Source organism: Glycine soja, chromosome 7 (assembly GCF_004193775.1).
Source record: "Glycine soja cultivar W05 chromosome 7, ASM419377v2, whole genome shotgun sequence".
Lineage (NCBI taxonomy): Eukaryota > Viridiplantae > Streptophyta > Magnoliopsida > Fabales > Fabaceae > Glycine > Glycine soja.
In genome coordinates, this window is record NC_041008.1 from 32,606,969 (window position 1) to 32,625,685 (window position 18,717).

Below are 18,717 nucleotides of genomic sequence, written 5' to 3' on the forward strand. Positions count from 1 at the left end.
AGAGGAGGTGCAAGAGCAGATGAAGGAGGTCAATGCGGCTACAGTTGTTCTGCAAGTACCGCCACAGAAGTGGACCCGACTCACCCACTTGGCTTCAATCAAGTAAATCGTCCAGCCTCAGATATGGTAGGTCAGGGAGGCAAAGAGTTGGGATGTGCGGGCGGCCCCCATTTTGTACAAGTTTAGAACAAGCATTCCTTCCCACCATATGGCTTGCCTCCCAACTATACACCACCCAATGTTGCGCACACTCCCGATGAGAATGTCGATAACTCCGCACCCATGCCCATTGAAAGCCAACAACCCCAATCTGATCATGCACATGTCTCTCAACCTATGGGGGAGACACATGAAGCACCCCGAGACCACAATCTAGTCGACTTCGAGCTTCACGTCGGATATGCCGCTGAGGGGCAGGCGTTTTGCAGTGTACCCCTGCCAAACACTTTGGGGGCCCCTCAGTATCTCCCACAGCCACAACCCTTGCAAAGTCCTTGCTTTTATCTTTCATAGGACTCAAAGTCCTCGCCTTTATCTTTCATAGGACTCAAAGTCCTCGCTTTTATCTTTCATGGGACTCAAAGTTCTCGCTTTTATCTTTCATAGGACTGAAAGTCCTTTGTCTTTATGCTTTCATAGGACTCAAAGTCTTCTGTCTTTTACATTTCAAAGACTTCAATGTCTTCAGTCATTTAGGATTTCAAAAGATTACAATGTCTTCATTTACATTTCAAAGACTTCAATGTCTTTAGTCATTTACGCTTTCAAAGACTAAAATGTCTTCATTTACATTTACAAGACTTCAATGTCTTTTGTCTTTTACATTTTACAAGACTTCAATATCTTCTATCTTTTACACTTTATAAGACTTCAATGTCTTCTGTCTTTTATAGGACTCAATGTCCTTGTCTTTGTGCTTCTTAGGACTCAGTGTCCTTTGTTCCTATGCTTTGAAAAAAAAAAGAAGAAAGAAAAGAAGAAAAAGAAAAGAAGAACTTCAAATGTCTCTGGCTTTACAGGACTTCAATGTCCTTCGTTTTATATTTCATAAAACTTCAATGTCCTCATGTTTTTTCGGTTTCACTTCCTTGGTTTTTGCCAGTTGCCCGATCGAATAGCAAGATCGCTCGAACGAAATTAGTGTCCTTATCTTTACTTCCCCTTTATTTCCAATAAAAGGTAAGTAAAGAAGGACAATTGTCATACCCTAATTTCGTTTGGGGACTATCGTTCGTTGATCTTTTGATCCTTGCTAGTCGACTTACGATGTTAAACACCAATTACAGTGCAAAGCAAGGAACCATTTAGTGTTTCAATCAGGAATGCGAAAGATACCAAAAATTAGGGGCAAAAGGTTTTTTTTTTTTATTGAGTTTCCTAGACCCTAGCTAGCTCGCCTAGGCTAGCCTCCGACTCGCCTAGGCCCCCAAGAGACTTCAGTGTGAAGTAACCAGCTCGCCTGGACCGTCGGTTAGCTTTGTTTTTAAGATTTGAATGTAATCTATGCACCCTTAGGGGTTCCTCTTGTTGTTTTGTGCATATTCATTTCCTCCATCAATCATCGACGATCTCATTTTTCTTTGTAAAGTTCAATCTTAACCGATCACTAGTATTGTAAAGTTGTCTTTAAAGAGATTGAAAGTTAATAAACAAAACCAAGATAAAACCAACTCATAACTAACTTCTTTTTATCAAATATCACTTGAGATCATTTCGAGGTTTAACGCCTTAACGATCCTCTCTGATTTTCAAAAATTTAAAAGATCGTTTCAAGGTCCAACACCTTAACGATTCTATTTGCTTTTCAAAAATTAAAACATCGTTTCAAGGTCCAACGCCTTAAAGGACTTTTTATTCAAAATTAAAATAAATCTTTCAAAAACATAAAAATCAATTTAACACACAAATATTCAGACTTAAAGAACTACGTAGGTCTGAATTTTTCATCGCACCTGAGGATACATAGGAGGAGCAAGGGCAATACCCTTGTCGACCCCACAAAAATAAAAAAAATAAAAGGGAAAATAAATAACATTGAAGTCATGTTTTTTGCAAACTCGATAAAAGGTTGTCGTCCCTTGTGACAGGCGCATGGGGTGCTAATACCTTTCCCATGCGTAAACAACTCCCGAATTCTTATTTTCAAAATTTGCAGACTCCTTTTTTATTTTTCTAACGTTTCTCTTCAATAAATGTTGGTGGCGACTTCACACGTTTTCTTCATGAGAAGACGCACTTTGGCTTTTCACCCGTATTGTCGTAGGATAGGTTGCGACAATATCTAAGGAAGAGGCACTTGCTGGCAAGTAATTGAATCTTCCGGTCTTTTCGGGGGAGCCAAAATCTTGTTGGCACTTGATCCCTCAATCTTGGGAGAGCTTGGGGAGTAGAATACATTAGTTAAGTGTAAAGATCCATCCACGAGAGAGTCTTCATCTTCGATTTTTTATGGGGACCAACAATACAATTAAGCCAATATAATATTTTAAGTATTTCATAGGCAATTGTTTATAATATTATGTTGGCTTAAGTTAAATAATTTTGACCCAAACAAGTAATAACAATAAACCAACATTATTAATTTATTGTTTTTTAAGAATATTATTAATTTAGTATTTAGTTACATAATTTTATACTGTATTACTTTTTTTTATTATTGCTTGTTCGGGTTCATGTGCAAAATATCGGTGATATCGTTTGCACTTAATTGCTTGTGCGTTGTTAAATAATTACAATATATAATCTAATAATTAAGAAATGATTGAAGTTATTCAATAAAAGGAAAGATTGAAGTTATAATTAATAATGTACTTTGGGACTATTGATTTAGAGTTTATCATGAAACCAACTTCTACTCCCTGTTTTTGTCTATGATTTTATACCACTTCTACTTCTACTCCTTGTCGTTTAACATAACATCAACTTGTGTTTTATAGTCGTAATACTCTTTCAATTTTAATTTAACAACAACTTGGTTCCCTAATTTGAATTAATTCACAACCTCCATTTGACCTGAAAATCAATCACACCACAGTTAACTAAGTGATGTAAAATATGTGGTTAACTTACATCACCGAAACATAGAAGAAATAAAAATGTTAAATATAATTACCATTAAATATTTTAAACCGGAACAAATATCAAATATTTTAAGCCTTCATTTAAAACTACTAATTTAATTCCCAACTATTTTAGTTTCAAGAAAACATTTTTAATATTTTTTAGAAGTATATTTAATAAAGAATTCAACAAATTTCAAAATATAAAATTCATAAATTTGAATTTAATTATTTATTAAAAAAGTTTCAATAAAATATTTTTAACATTTTTAGAAGTTTAAAACTTTTATAAAGAATTCAAAAGTTTTCAGAAACATAAAATTAATGAATTTGAATTTAATTATTTAACATCAATTCTTTCCCTTTTCAAGCAAGCATTTATAACAATTTTTTCGTAACTTAATATTCAAAGAAAAAATTATACCAATTTTTAAAGAATTAAAAATAAAAAAATTATAATTATTAAATTAGCCAAATAATATTCCTAATTTTAAAAAAAATGATAACATCATTTTGAATTTTTTAATTTAAAAAACACTTATTACAGTTTTATATTCATATATCAATTATTTAAACAATTAAACTTAGCAAATTTGAATTTAATAATTCAAAGGGTTGGTATAGTAATATAAGACTTAGTTGCATCACATGAGGGATAACCATATATTTAATAGAAAAACTCGTATTTGATTCTCACTATATAAAATTCTTTTAAAATAACAACAATCACACACCTATAAAAAAAGTAAATTTGAATTTTATTATTAGCAACACATGTAGTGAGTTTAAAGAAAGCATTTAATACAATTTTTTAATAAATTTTTTTGAATTTTTCAAGCAAATATTTACTACTAGAATTTTTAATAGTTATATTTAGTAAATTTCAAATTATCGAAGGAGATGAGCAAATGCATAAAGGATAAAGTATAAAAAAGTATATAATTTATTTTTTAATATACAAATCTAAAAAGGCAAATGCATGTAGAAGTACAACTTAGTTTACCTATCTGAACTTATTTTAAAAACTGTATTTATCTAAAATGTTAACATAAAACATAAGGCGTTTTATTATATTCCATCATATTCCACGTATACAGTATATCTCAATTTTTTATATATATATTTATAATTTTTTTATATTCATTTTAATGTACTCATATACAGTTTGATGATATATATATATATATATATATATATATATATATATATATATATAAAATTCAAAAATAATGAGTGTGATATAGGGGTTTGGAATTATATATGGAGTAATTCATAAGTTTTAACTAGTTGCTTCCAAAAGCATCCTCAGAACATAGTCTGCTAGAACATAATAAATAATTACTAATTATTCATTACATTGGGGGAGATGAGGACATGGTATTTATTTTTGCTACTTTAAAACAGAAAGCAATTCTAAAAGGCTAGAAATTAAAGATATGTAATAAACTTTCACTTCACCTTTATACAGTGAAGGAGAATCGTACACATCATATATTCATATTCATCCACCAGACCTTGTTCCCTATGATTAAAGAAAGGCGTTAAAAAGTTTAGAAATTTGTCATAAGCAGAAAAAAAATTAGAGGAAAATAGTTTTTTCTCGTTGATGATTGATGAATGATCCAAAAAAATTAGGTAAAAATCATTTAATAAAATATTGAATAGTTTTTAATCCTTCAAAAAGTAGCAATATGCATACTCTCAACAAAATTTCTTGTTACAACTTTTCCAAATAAAAGTCATGTTGTTAGCTAGAACTTTACATACACCCTATAAAGCAATATTTCTTTTTTTTTTTTTACTGCCTAAAACAGTATTTCTAGCATACTATATTTGTAGTTCTTAAATATAAAAATCTCAAACAACTGTTAGTTAATAGAAATACTCCATATTTACTTTTTTTTATTATTAAGGTCAGCCTTAAGATTAATCTAAAATTTGTATTTTTCTGTCATAATCATATTGAAAACCCCAAATAAAGGAAGAAAAAAGAAGAAAGAAGACATTCACTATTATGCATATAGTCTACCTATATTCCTGTCGGCAAAGGATGCAATGAACATGGCAGCACTTGAAATCCTGTAAGCAAGTGATTATTTTTTGCCTTGAATGTTTCAAATAACAAAAAATCTAATCTAATCTACTTTATATCTACATTTTTTAGGCTGTGGAAAACCCATTTCTATCATCTTTTGGTTGATTGACATGTGTTAAATTTTTTAGTTTTTTGTCTTTTCAGCTTTTTCTACTCACCCTTCCTCTACTCAACTTAAAATTCAAAATTCTCTACCAAATACTATCTTTCCAGAACCCTCTAATCTCTTCTTTCGAATGTGCAAAGATCTTTGACTTGACTGAATGCTGTTGCGGTTGAAATCGGTGTGAAAAATACCTGTTTTTTTTTCTTCTGTTTTTTTCCCGATGTTTGTGGTTATGTTGTTTTGAAAACAAATACCTGTTTCAGTTTCATCTATTTTTGGCTGACGAATTTGGAGATCGAGGTGTTTTTGTTTCACTTGATGTTTTCGTTGACTTCAAGGAACGTGAAAATTTTGTAGTTGGAAACATCGTCGTTTAAGGTATATAGGCTTTGAATTTCATGAAAATAACTTTGCGTATGTGAAGATATGTTTGTAGTTAATGGAATAATACTTGTGCTTATTGCTATTTTATTTCTTTATGTATCTAGAATATTCCTGAGTAACTCATCTATGCTTAATATTTAGTTCTAATTTCATTATTAATCTCAAAGATTGCCAATGCATAGCACTTAGTCATGATACCAGCCTAAGCTGAAAACATTACATGTATCTTGTGATACTCATGTTAGTTTTATGTGGAAGTCTCAAAATGTGATTCATCGCCCATAAAATTAGTCTTAAGCTTGAAGGAACCGAGAAGCTTCTTCACAATAGTTTCTTTCAAACTTCACACCGGTTTGTTTCAAACATGAAATTTATTTTTACCTAAAACTAGTCTTGCTTTTGCTTATTTTAATTGTTGAAATTTGTTTTTCTTATAAGGTGTTTGACAAAATGTTTCTAATAGAGTCAAGGTCTTTTTTGGCTTAATTTTTTAGTTTCAGTTTTTGTATATTATTCCTTTTTTGGTAAAAGGCTTGACTAGGTTGCATTTTGTGTTTCGTTTGAACATGATTTTATTAAGCTTGAAGGACCCGAGAAGCTTCTTCATAATAGTTTCTTTCAAACTTCACAACGGTTTGTGTCAAACATGAAATTTATTTTCACCTAAAATTAGTCTTACTTCTGCTTTTTTAATTGTTGAAATTTGTTTTGCTTATGAGGTGTTTGACAAAATGTTTCTAATAGAATCAAGGTCTTTTTTGGTTTAATTTTTTAGTTTTAGTTTTTGTATATTGTTCCTTTTTTGGTATAAGGCTTGACTAGGTTCCATTATGTGTTTCGTTTGAACATGATCTTATTAAGCTTGAAGGACCCGAGAAGCTTCTTCACAATAGTTTCTTTCAAACTTCACACCGGTTTGTTTCAAACATGAAATTTATTTTTACCTAAAATTAGTCTTGCTTTTGCTTATGAGATGTTTGACAAAATGTTTCTAATAGAATCAAGATCTTTTTTGGTTTAATGTTTTAGTTTCAATTTTTGTATATTGTTCCTTTTTTGGTATAAAGCTTGACTAGGTTGCATTTTTGTGTTTCGTTTGAACAAGATCTTATTAAGCTTGAAGGACCCAAGAAGCTTCTTCACAATAGTTTCTTTCAGACTTCACACCGATTTGTTTCAAACATGAAATTTATTTTTACCTAAAAGAGTCATCGGTTCATATAAATGTTCCTTTTCTTTGCTTGCTTATGATTTTGGGAGTTTATACACCTGTTTGGTTATATATATATATTTTAATAACAAAAATCCTTCTCCTGTAATTTTTTTTCTTTTTTATGATGAAATGCACTAGCTTGTTGATTTGTTGTGTTTCATTTTTTGGGGTCATTTTTTGTTCTTATTTTGGTTGATGTTTCCTAAAACATTTAAATATTTCTTTTTATTTAGGTTTAACAAAATGTCACGTGGTATTATAATGCTCAGTTTAGTGGCATATGATATACCTAATACTAAGTTTTGAGCTTTGTTTCTATTTCATCCTTTTGATTTATATTCTTATTCGTTTTCATTATTTATAAGACTAGGAACCTTCATTTCAGAATTAAGATTAAACATATGTGAAAATAAAATAAACCAAGTGAGCTAATATACTTTTATTGTCTAGGATAATGGATAAAGAGAACAATTCCAAGAGTAATGATACAACTCAAGCACGACTGAAAAGGATGATTATATTACGTGACAAATGTGTTTGTAAACCTTCAACTGGAGAAAAAAGTAAAAAGTTATGTGCTGAGACACATTCTAGAAGAAGGACACCACTAGGTGATATAACACCAAACATAATCAGCCAATAGTCTAAGATTAATAATCATATTAATCAAGTGTGCACTCAACCAGGTCACACTTATAATTATTTTCAAACTCATCGATGCATAACTGCGATGCACTTGGCAAGGGTCAATTTAATGTCAGGGTTTGATGCTTCCAATGTGAATAACTCCACCACTGATTACACTGAGAAAACTTGCAATCTGGTGGAAGATTTGTCAAATTTGAACTGTTCAACATCAACACTGTGATCTTCTAAAGGAACAACAAATATCAATTTTTTAGATGAAAACACTGGTCTTGATGCAGATAACAATGTAGAATATATCAGATCTTCTCCTCAGTTGGAACAAATACAAGGTACAAGATTAAAAATAATTAAGAGCCTTGGTATGCTTTTTGTCACCTGATTAGTTTATTCATGTTACAAACAATTTTTTTCTTCATAATGTAGACTTAATTTCTGAAAATAATTTTGATTATGAGGAAGATGACCTATTTACCAATCCCACAACAATTTTTGTTGATGACCTACAAGAAGGTATTGTATATTGTATATTGGTTATCAATTTAGCTTGAGTCTCAATATCTAATGTCAATTTTATTCATTGTAGGATATTTTGATATTGGGGATCCAATAATCCAATATACACATTGCCAAGCTTAATATGGTATCAAGAAAGAACACGGAAACACAAGAACACTACAATCCCCAAATTTTATCTTTGTTGTGGTGATGGCAAAGTTCAACTCCCTCTTTTGAAAGATCCACCTCCTATGCTCCAGCATCTTCTATTTGATAACAATGCTAATGATAGCAGAAATTATCAACAACATATTAGGATCTATAATATGATGTTTGCATTTACATCACCGGGGGCTAAGCTTGACAGATCTATTAACAATGGTGCAGGACCACCAACCATAAGGATACAAGGTCAATCATGTCATTGAATAAGGAGTTTGCTACCTCTTCTTGGTCATGCGCCTAAGTTTGCACAACTTTACATTTATGATACAAAAAATTAAATACATAATTGGATTCAATCAATTGGGTATATATAAACCTTTTGATAACAGTAGTTAAAATTTTAATGTAGTTTATTCTATTATCTTAGTGTCAGATACTATACTAGCAATGTCTTAATGGTACTTTAATTAATGTAGGAACCAAAAGAATATAGATGCTGAAATTGTGTCTAATTGTGTCTAAGTTATCAGCCATGCTAGATGACTACAATGTACAAGCAAAGGCCTTTAGAATGGCGAAGGAAAAGCTAAAAATTGAACCTGTTCATGATCTGAAACTGGTGCTAATTTCTAACAGAAATAAAGATGGTAGAATATACAACATACCATCTATATATGAAGTTGCTGCCCTAATTGTTGGGGATGTTGATACAGGTTCAAAGAGAGATATTATTATGGATACGCAGAGTGGAAAACTTCAACGAATTAATGAATTGCATACTAACTATTTAAGTTTTCAATACCTTCTTTTGTTTCCTTATGGTGAAGATGGTTACAGACACGATGTTCTTCACCGATCAACACATACTTCTCAAAAAAGGATTTGACTTACAATCAGGGAGTGGTTGTGTTTTAGAATCCAAACTCGAGCAAATGAGGCACAAACTCTGCTTCGGTCTAGGAGACTTTTCTAGCAGTTCCTGGTAGATGGTTATGCAATACTAGAGGTAGAGAGACTTAATTTCATTAGAAGGAATCAAGCAAAACTAAGAGTTGACAAATATTGTAACTTGATCGAATCACAGCAAGGTGTCCAAATTGAAGGTTCAAGTAGAGGAAAAAGAGTGATTTTACCTTCATCAATCATAGGAGGTCGACGCTACATGAATCAACTTTATTTTGATGGAATGGCTATATGTAGTCATGTTGAATTTCCATAATTGCTTGTTACTTTTACATGTAATCCCTGCTAGCTAGAAATTGAAAGGTTGTTGAAGTCTATGGATTTGAAAGCACCTGACCAGCCTAATATAGTGTCAAAAGTATTTAGAATCAAATTTGAAGAACTTTTGGCAAACTTGACAAAGAAACATATTTTGGGAAAAGTGGTTGCATTTATGTCACATTTTCTTTTTCAATACAAATTAAAGATTATTCATTGACCTTTTAACAATAGAATTATAAGTTACTGGAATATGTTTAATTTTGCTTTGTTTACAGATATGTACACAATTGAATTCCAAAAGCGAGGGTTACCACATGCTCACTTGCTTATCTTCCTACATCCACAGAACAAATACCCAACTGCTGAAGATATAAACCGAATCATTTCAGCTGAAATTCCAAGTGAACAAGATGAACCTAAGTTATACAATTTAGTGAAAGCTCACATGATTCATGGTCCCTGTGGTTCATCCAACAAATCATCACCATGCATGAAAGGTGGAAAGTGTTCTAGGTATTATATCCTAAGAAGTTCCAAAATTCAATCATTGTTGATCAAGATGGTTATTCGGTCTACAGGCGAAGAGACAATGGTCATATAGTTTTGAAAAATGGTGTAATAGTTGACAATCATACTGTTGTCCCTTACAATCCTAGGTTATTATTAACGTTCCAAGCACATATTAACATGGAATGGTGTAACTAGAGTACCTCAATTAAGTACTTATTCAAGTACATCAACAAGGGTTATGATAGGATTATAGCAGCCGTTGTTCCAACTGAGCACCAAGTATCATGTTCTAGTGGGGTGGTTGATGAAATTAAGCAATACCTAGATTATAGATATATATCACCAACATAAGCTTGCTAGAGAATATTTTTTTCTTTTCCTATTCAAAGCAGGAAACCAACTGTTGAAAGGTTATTCTTTCACTTACCTGTTGAAAGATAACGAAGTGATTGATGATGTTCTTTTAAACCTAAATGTTACCGAATCGATATTCACCTCCTGGATGGATGCAAATAGAAAATATCCAGAGGCAAAGAATCTAACCTATACTCAGTTTGTGTCCAAGTTTGTCTATGTCAAAACTTGAAGAACTTGGAAACCACGCAAGTCAGGTTATACAATTGGAAGGTTGATGTGGGTTCCTCCAAGCACATATGAGTTATATTTTCTTAGATCAATGTTAACTGTTGCAAAAGGACCATGTGGTTATGAAGCAATTAAGACTGTGGGAAACATTGAATAACCAACTTTCAAGGAAGCATGTTTTGTTATGGTTTCATTGGAGATGATAAGGAATATGTTGAGGCAATTAGAGAAGCTTACCATTGGGGTTCAGGTTACTTTTTGAGGAAACTATTTGTGACTATGCTGCTATCAAATAGCATTAATAAACCCAAAAATGTCTGGATAAAAGTCTGGCATTGGGTTTCAGATGGGATTTTGTTTCAACAAAGAAGAATGTAAAATATTCAAGGTAAATACTGAATCAAGTATTGATAAATACGAGTCATGTTTTACTATTTGTGTTTGATTATTTATTATAATGTGTTATATGTATAGATTTGCAGTTTATTGATCAAGAGTTACAAAATTTAACTTTGATTGAGATTGAGAAATTACTAAAAAAAAATAGAAAAAGCCTAAAGGACTTTCCATCGATACCTTATCCACAACATTATGTCACAACACATTTGGTAAATAGGTTGATTTATGCAAAGCTAGATTATGATATTACTGAATTGAAATCTCAATTCAATAATTACTTTAAATCTCTTACAGGTACAATAAAACTTTTAAATGTTCAAATAAAGGATGTATTGATTGATTTTTTTCATTTCAAGTATTGTTTTTTCTTCTCTAATATGATGTATTTTATTTAACTACTTCTACAGATGAGAAAAAATATATATTTGACAGAATTATGACAGTTGTGGATAGACAGGAAGGTAGGATGTTTTTTTTTATACGACTATGGTGGTACAGGAAAAACCTTCATGTGTAAAACATTAACTTCGACATTAAGAAGTCAGCGGCAGATTGTTTTAACAGTGGCTTCAAGTGAAACATCATCATTGTTGGTACCTGGAGGGTGAACTGCACACTCTAAATTCAAGATTCTTGTTTCTACTTTTGAAGACTCAATTTGCAATATTCACCAAGGTAGTGAATTAGTTGAGCTTTTGAAAGTGACAAAGTTGATTATATGGGATGAAGCACCTATGGCCCATAAATTTTGCTTTCAAGCACTGGATAAAAGCTTGAAAGACATCATGGAACTTGGTAATGAATCATCTACAATATTTGGAGGAAAGGTTATTGTTTTCGGTGGAGATTTTCGTCAAATCTTACTGGTCATTCCAAGAGGAAGCCGATCTAATATTGTTCATTCAACGATTAATGCATCATATATATGGGATCGTTGTGAGGTGTTGATTTTGACAAAAAAAACATGTGTTTGCAATCTGGTATGGACAACTTATTTGCAAGTGAACTTAGTAGCTTTTCCCAATGGATACTTGATATTGGAGATGGAAAATTTTTTGAACCAAATGATGGTTATGCTATAATAGAGATCCCGCAAGAGCTTCTCATCTCAGATTTTAATGACCCTATTCATGGCATTGTCAATAGCACCTACCCAAATCTAATGGACCAATGCAATAATGAGGAGTATTTTCAATGTAGAGCTATTTTGGCTTCTACAATTGATACTGTTGATGAGATAAATGATTTTGTTCTATCATTAGTACCAGGTACTAACTTATTTATTATAGTTTATGCATAATTCAATTAGAAATAAGTGCTGCATACATAAAACATTATGCATTAATCTGTTTATTTTTCTAATAAATGTAGGAGGTGAAAAAGAATATTTAAGTTTAGATATGTTAGACAAATCAGATGCAGCAGACAACCAAGCATGGGAAACACTTATCCCTGAATTTCTAAACTCTCTTAAGACATCTGGACTTCCTAACCATAAAATTAAACATAAAGTAGGAAGTACGATCATGCTTTTAATAAATATAGATCAATCTCAAGGTTTGTGTAATGGCGCAAGACTGATTGTGACAAGATTAGCAAACCATGTCATCCAAGCAAAAATCATTGATGGAAACAAAAATGGAAATCTGATATATATTCCTAGAATGTGTATGTCTCCATCACAGTCACCATGACCTTTTAAACTAATTAGGAGACAGTTTCCTATCATGCTATCATATGCCATGACAACAAACAAATCTCAGGGTCAGTCACTAGAATGTGTTGAACTTTACTTGCCTAGACAAGTTTTTAGCTATGGTCAACTATATGTAGCAATCTCAAGAGTTAAGAGTAAACAAGGATTAAAGATCTTGATACATGATAAGGAAGGAAGACCATTGAATACTACAACAAATGTAGTCTTCAAAGAAATGTTCCATAATCTTTAATTGGTAAAATTTTGATTATATCACACATGAAAAGCACTTTAAGTTATGACTTCCAACTTTTGGTAGTTCAAACTAATACTGAGGCATACATTCTACTTTGACTTAAGTCTTATTTCAATTCTCAAGTTCTACTTTCATTTAATTAAATTAAATTTTAGTTTTCATCTTGATCAATACAATGATTTACTCAATTAGGTAATTGAATTTGCTAGTTAGGAAATCAAAACATGAGACTACCAATGATTAATTTTTTGGGTTATATTTTTATAATAGAATGACTGTTGAGGTTTAATCTTTTATTGTGTTGTATATCTTTTCACTCATTGTTCCTAATTACTGTTTTAAAAAATGAACGGCTTCAACCTCAAGAGGGTGAAGAATGTGATCAGTTTCCCAAACCTCAGTCACTTGATGCAACTATTAGTCGATGAATATGACTAACTTTTGTGTAAGAAATCTATGTAAATTGTATCTAACTCCTCCCATTAATGGTTATTTTTGTAGTGTTGTAATTATTTTTTGTTAAATATAGGTAATAAGTACTTAGTACTCCCATTTTTTGTATTTAATAATCATTTCCTTTCAATTTCAGGTTAATTAGGCAAGTTTGTGAAATGTTGATTTTGATCTGCTTTCTAAGCCAATCTGTCAGCTTAGCGAGCCATCCACTGAGCGCACCACTCTTGTGGCTGAGCGCACAACTCCTGCAGTTGAGCGTGAGGTAGAATCTGGAAGAAGGATGAGCTGGACACACATGCTAAGTGAAGGCTCATCTCGCTAAGCGCACAGCGTGCATGCATTCGCTAAGCGAGAAGATGCGCGCTAAGCCGAAATTCACTTATGTGCGCTAAGCGAGCCAGAGTTGCACTAAGCATGCAAGCACCAACGGGGCCACCTATTTAAGCCTGAAATCAAAAATGGAGAAGGGAGTTTGGGCTTTTCCTTGAGCTTCTGCATTTTTAGAGATTTCTAGGGAGAGAAAGGTCCAAGTTCCAGAGAGTTTTGAGAGCTTTTGCTGTGCGAAGACTGGTAGAGAACTAAGCTTGAAGAGGAAGCCATCCTGAGAACATGAGATGAGTTTGTGAGTGATTGTGAGGTTCTAGAGGTGGAGGAGACATCCCCACTATTTGTAATTCTTCAATCCTTCATTTTTCTCTTCTCTTTATTGTAAAGGAAGCTTCCCAGATATGGAGAGCTAAATCCTCTGTTTGTTCTTCCTTGTAGGTACTTGATGTAAATACCTGTATATCTATTTAATGATGTTTTATGGGTTCTCTGTCCAACAAGAGGGATCTGAGGATGATGCTTGATCAGGATTAGGCTAGACTATCACGAGGGATCGGGGTTTAGCATTTCAGGAGACACCATAGAACACATGAACATTGTTAAGTAGAGAATATCCTTATAACATTAGGCACCTAATAGGAAGACCAACACATTGTCTACTTGTCTTTACACATCATTACTCACGTGATTTTCCTTTTTAATAGTTAGTTTACATACATGTTCATAGTCCACACATATCTTTTCATACTAGACACCTATTCACTGAATATAACTTTACCAAGTAACACAAGTTCCCTGAGAGTTTGATACTCGGTTCTTACCATTTTATACTACTTGCGTGATCCGGTGCACTTGTCGGGTTCAACCAAGTTTTTGGCGCCGTTGCTGGGAAACTTCTTTCTATTTGGAAAGTTTGTTCAGTCCTAGTGTCTATTCTTTATTCTTTGATTAACTGTGAATCTTTGCTTTCAATTCATATTTGTTTTCTTCTTGAATTGGATAACCGCTATTTCTGTTAGTGTTTTATATGCATAGATCTCCCATAGGCAATTTAGTTCCTCTGGACTTGGAGATTGAAGCTACGTTAAGAAGGAACAGAGCCGAGAGGAGAAGAAAATTATTGCAAGACAGGACAATAGCTTCCATTCTAGAGGAAAAAGCTCATTTTTCTGATTCTACATCATCTAACTCACCATCACCAAGGGAATCCACGGCATATTTACCAGAAGTTGTTATCATGGTTGATGAACACCAGCAAAGGGTTACCCTTGAGGACTACTCAAGAAGTTTAGTACCATAATTCTTTACCAGCATCTCACGTCCAGAAGTTCAAGCTCACAAAATAAACTACCCTCATTCTTTAATTCATTTAATACAGGGGAACTTATTCCAAGGATTACCAAATGAGGACACCTATGCACATTTGGCAACATTCATTGAAATCTATAACACTGTAAAGATTGCAGGCGTGCCGGATGAAGCCATCAGACTCAACCTATTTTCATTTTCCTTGGCAGGAGAAGCCAAGAGGTGGCTTCATTCATTTAAGGGTAACAGTTTGAAGACCTGGGAAGAAGTTGTTGAGAAATTTCTGAAGAAATACTTCCTCGAGTCAAAGACAGCGGAAGTGAGGTGTCATTGTTTTCTCCTATTTCTTAACCCTTTTTGTCACCAATTTAATTACTGACTAATTCTAATTGTCAAATTTATTATTCAGTTTTATCAATTAACACTGTAAAGATTGCAGGCGTGCCAGATGAAGCCATCAGACTCAGCCTATTTTCATTTTCCTTGGCAGGAGAAGCCAAGAGGTGGCTCCATTCATTTAAGGGTAACAGTCTGAAGACCTGGGAAGAAGTTGTTGAGAAATTTCTGAAGAAATACTTCCTCGAGTCAAAGATAGCGGAAGTGAGGTGTCATTATTTTCTCCTATTTCTTAACCCTTTTTGTCACCAATTTAATTACTGACTAATTCTAATTGTCAAATTTATTATTCAGTTTTATCAATTGGGTCCACTTGACTAATTTGGTGTTTTTAATTCAATTTCAGGATAATTATAAGCAATTAGGCTGAGCCAGATTGGACTTGAAGAGAGAAGACAATTTTACTAGATTTCGTCTAATTTCATTTTATTGCGTTCAATTTTTATTTAGTATTTTTATTTCGTTTTAGGCCAAAATAATGTAATAGGGCCCAGTGACTTTGAGTGACCCTTATAAATAGCAGCCTTGGGATTCATGTAAGGGGATTCTAGTATTCTATTATTAAGGAGTTTTAGCGTTTTATGTTTGGAGCTAGATATTACTGTTCACGTGAATGCAATTCTCCATTTTCTACTTCTAATTTCAATTTCATTTTTATTCCTTCTTATGCCTTTAGCTTCATTTATGTTTTCTGCCTTTAGCTTCATTTACGTTTTTGCTTCTAGTTTCATTTACGTTTTCTGCTTTTGTTGAACTTATGGAAGGCTAAATTTCTAGTGTTGTTTCCCTCTGAGGATGAAGCATAATTCTCTTTGATGTTCTGTTTTTAATGTTCCTCTCTTATCGGTTTTCCCTTCACCAATTAACCCACATGCGTTCTGTTAATCTGTGCACATTTCGTGTTCGATTAATTGCCTCTGTGCTTAAATTACGTTCGTGCTTAATGAACAAGGGGTTAATTGGTGTATGTGTTGCTTAATCACATATTGATAACCCTAAGTTGATTTTCGCTTAGTAAATTAAATTAGGGTTGGATTAAGTGGTTAACTGCTAAGGGTGAAATCCTCACAACATAGGATAAGAGAATAGCTTCTGAATCAGAGGAAACAACGCGTTTTTAATACTATTAATTTCGTATGCTAATTTGCTTGTTCATAAATTCACAAAACAAACACCCCCCAATTGTTACTGTTATAACGAAGCATATTATGAACATTTGGTTAGTCATTACTCGTTGGGAAACGACCTAGGATCACTTCCTAGTTACTGCATTCTAATGTTTATTTGATTCGGGTACGGCCTCGATCAAATTTGGCGTTGTTGCCGGGGAGCAGTGTCCAAAGGTTCATAATAGCTAGTGATTCGTGTTTTATGTTTAGTTGTTTTACGTTTAATTCTTTAGTGTGGAGTTAGTGTTGTGTTAGTGTTGCTTAGTGTGTCGCTATTTTGTTTAGTATGGTGTTTTGTTTAGTTTTTCTGTTCAGTGCTTCCCCTATTTCAGTTTTTTATGTTTGGCTGTGATTGATGCCTAGTGACGGAATTAGAGACTGATTCTGTGTTACTGTTCATACAATATTGCATTAGTGACTAAATTAGTGACTGTTGTTGACAATTTAATTGGTGATTTTTGTTTTGATAGTTAGGGTTGTTATTTTTTGCTAAATTTTGGTGTGGCAGGTTCTTTTGACTCATATTTTGTGTGAAAAATACCAGGAACACTTGGTGTGGCCAGATTTGAGAGATTCAAAAAAATTTGAGAACTTGTGTTCAACAAAACTTCAAACGGCCATAACTTTTGCTCCGGGTATCAGAATGACTATTATTATATATGTATTTGGGGTAGAAAAAAATTTCCCATATTGTGGCAGCCCGCCCTAGGCCGTCTGAGGTCCCTAACTAGCCAGAATCGCCTATTTACTAGTTTTTTTATTTTTTATTTTTCAAGTTTTATTGTTTTATTTTTCTAAAGTTTCCTTAGGCAGTTTCCATAGTTAGACTTTGAATTTTTGTCTGAAAATTTTTGTGCTATCTTTTCCATGATTTTAGGGTGTTGCTCACAAAATTTCAAGTTATTTGGATATCATTTGATGGTAGCTATTGTTCAAACCTACATTATTACTTGCATAAGAAGGCAACTAGTTGTGCATGCTGAATGTAGTGTATGACTAGAGGCAATCCATCTAACTCACAACCCTTTGATTCTGAAATAGATAGAACATTTCATAGATTATTTAGGCATAGTGTGCATCCTACTTTCCCTGAACATTTTGTGCCTTTTGAACATCCTGAGCATCCTGTTACTGATGAGTCTGTGCATTCTGTGGTTGGTGATTTTGAACATCCTAATTTTGAGCATTCTGATTTTGAACATTCTAAAAATATGGCTCAACCTCCACCTCGTGAGAGGACTTTAAGGGAAATGGCTGCACCTGATTTCACTTATGAAAGCTTGTGCATTCAATACCCTGATGAGGATGTCCCATATGTTCTTAAAACTGGACTGATACACTTGTTGCCCATGTTTCATGGTCTTGCAGGTGAAGACCCTCATAAACATCTAAAAGAATTCCATATTGTCTGCTCTACCATGAAACCTCCAGAAGTCCAAGAAGATCACATCTTTCTAAAGGCCTTTCCTCATTCTTTAGAGGGAGTGGCAAAGGACTGGCTATATTACCTTGCTCCAAGATCCATCACGAGCTGGGATGACCTCAAGAGAGTATTCTTAGAAAAAATTTCCCTGCTTCTAGGACCACGACCATCAGAAAGGATATTTCAGGCATTAGGCAACTCAATGGAGATAGCCTATATGAATACTGGGAGAGATTTAAAAAACTATGCGCCAGTTGCCCTCACCACCAGATTTATGAGTAGCTTCTTCTCCAATATTTTTATGAAGGCCTCAGTAACATGGAGAGAAGTATGATTGAAGCTAGGAATTTAATTGAGAAGATGGCTTCCAACTCCCAGCAATTTAGTGCCATAAATGATGTTATTGTCCTTAGAGGAGTGCATGAAGTAGCCACGAATTCATCTTCATCAGCTGAAACTAAGAAGCTTGAAGGTAAACTAGATGCCTTGGTTAACCTGGTAACCCTGCTGGCCTTGAATAAAAAATTTGTACCTGTCGCAAGAGTCTGTGGTTTATGCTCCTCTGCCAACCACCATACAGACCTTTGCCCTTCTATGCAGTAACCTGGAGCAATTGAGCAGCCTGAAGCTTATGCTGCAAACATTTACAATAGACCTCCTCAACCTCAGCAAAAAAATTAGCCACAACAGAACAATTATGACCTCTCCAGCAACAGGTACAATCCCGGGTGGAGGAATCATCCCAACCTTAGATGGTCGAGTCCTTCACAACAGCAACAACAACAACAACAACAACCTTATTT

The 18,717-nt window shown here is 33.4% G+C and overlaps 1 non-coding gene and 2 pseudogenes across 1 annotated transcript; 2 read left to right on the forward strand and 1 right to left on the reverse strand.

Moving 5' to 3' along the window:
• Positions 1–8,697: 8,697 nt before the first annotated feature.
• On the forward strand, positions 8,698–10,641 carry LOC114420596 (annotated as a pseudogene).
• A 1,224-nt stretch (positions 10,642–11,865) lies between these two features.
• On the forward strand, positions 11,866–12,832 carry LOC114420597 (annotated as a pseudogene).
• A 5,247-nt stretch (positions 12,833–18,079) lies between these two features.
• LOC114420800 lies at positions 18,080–18,186 on the reverse strand. Its single transcript, XR_003668433.1, has one exon. It is a non-coding gene; the product is annotated as a small nucleolar RNA R71 (small nucleolar RNA).
• Between the last annotated feature and the right edge of the window lie 531 nt (positions 18,187–18,717).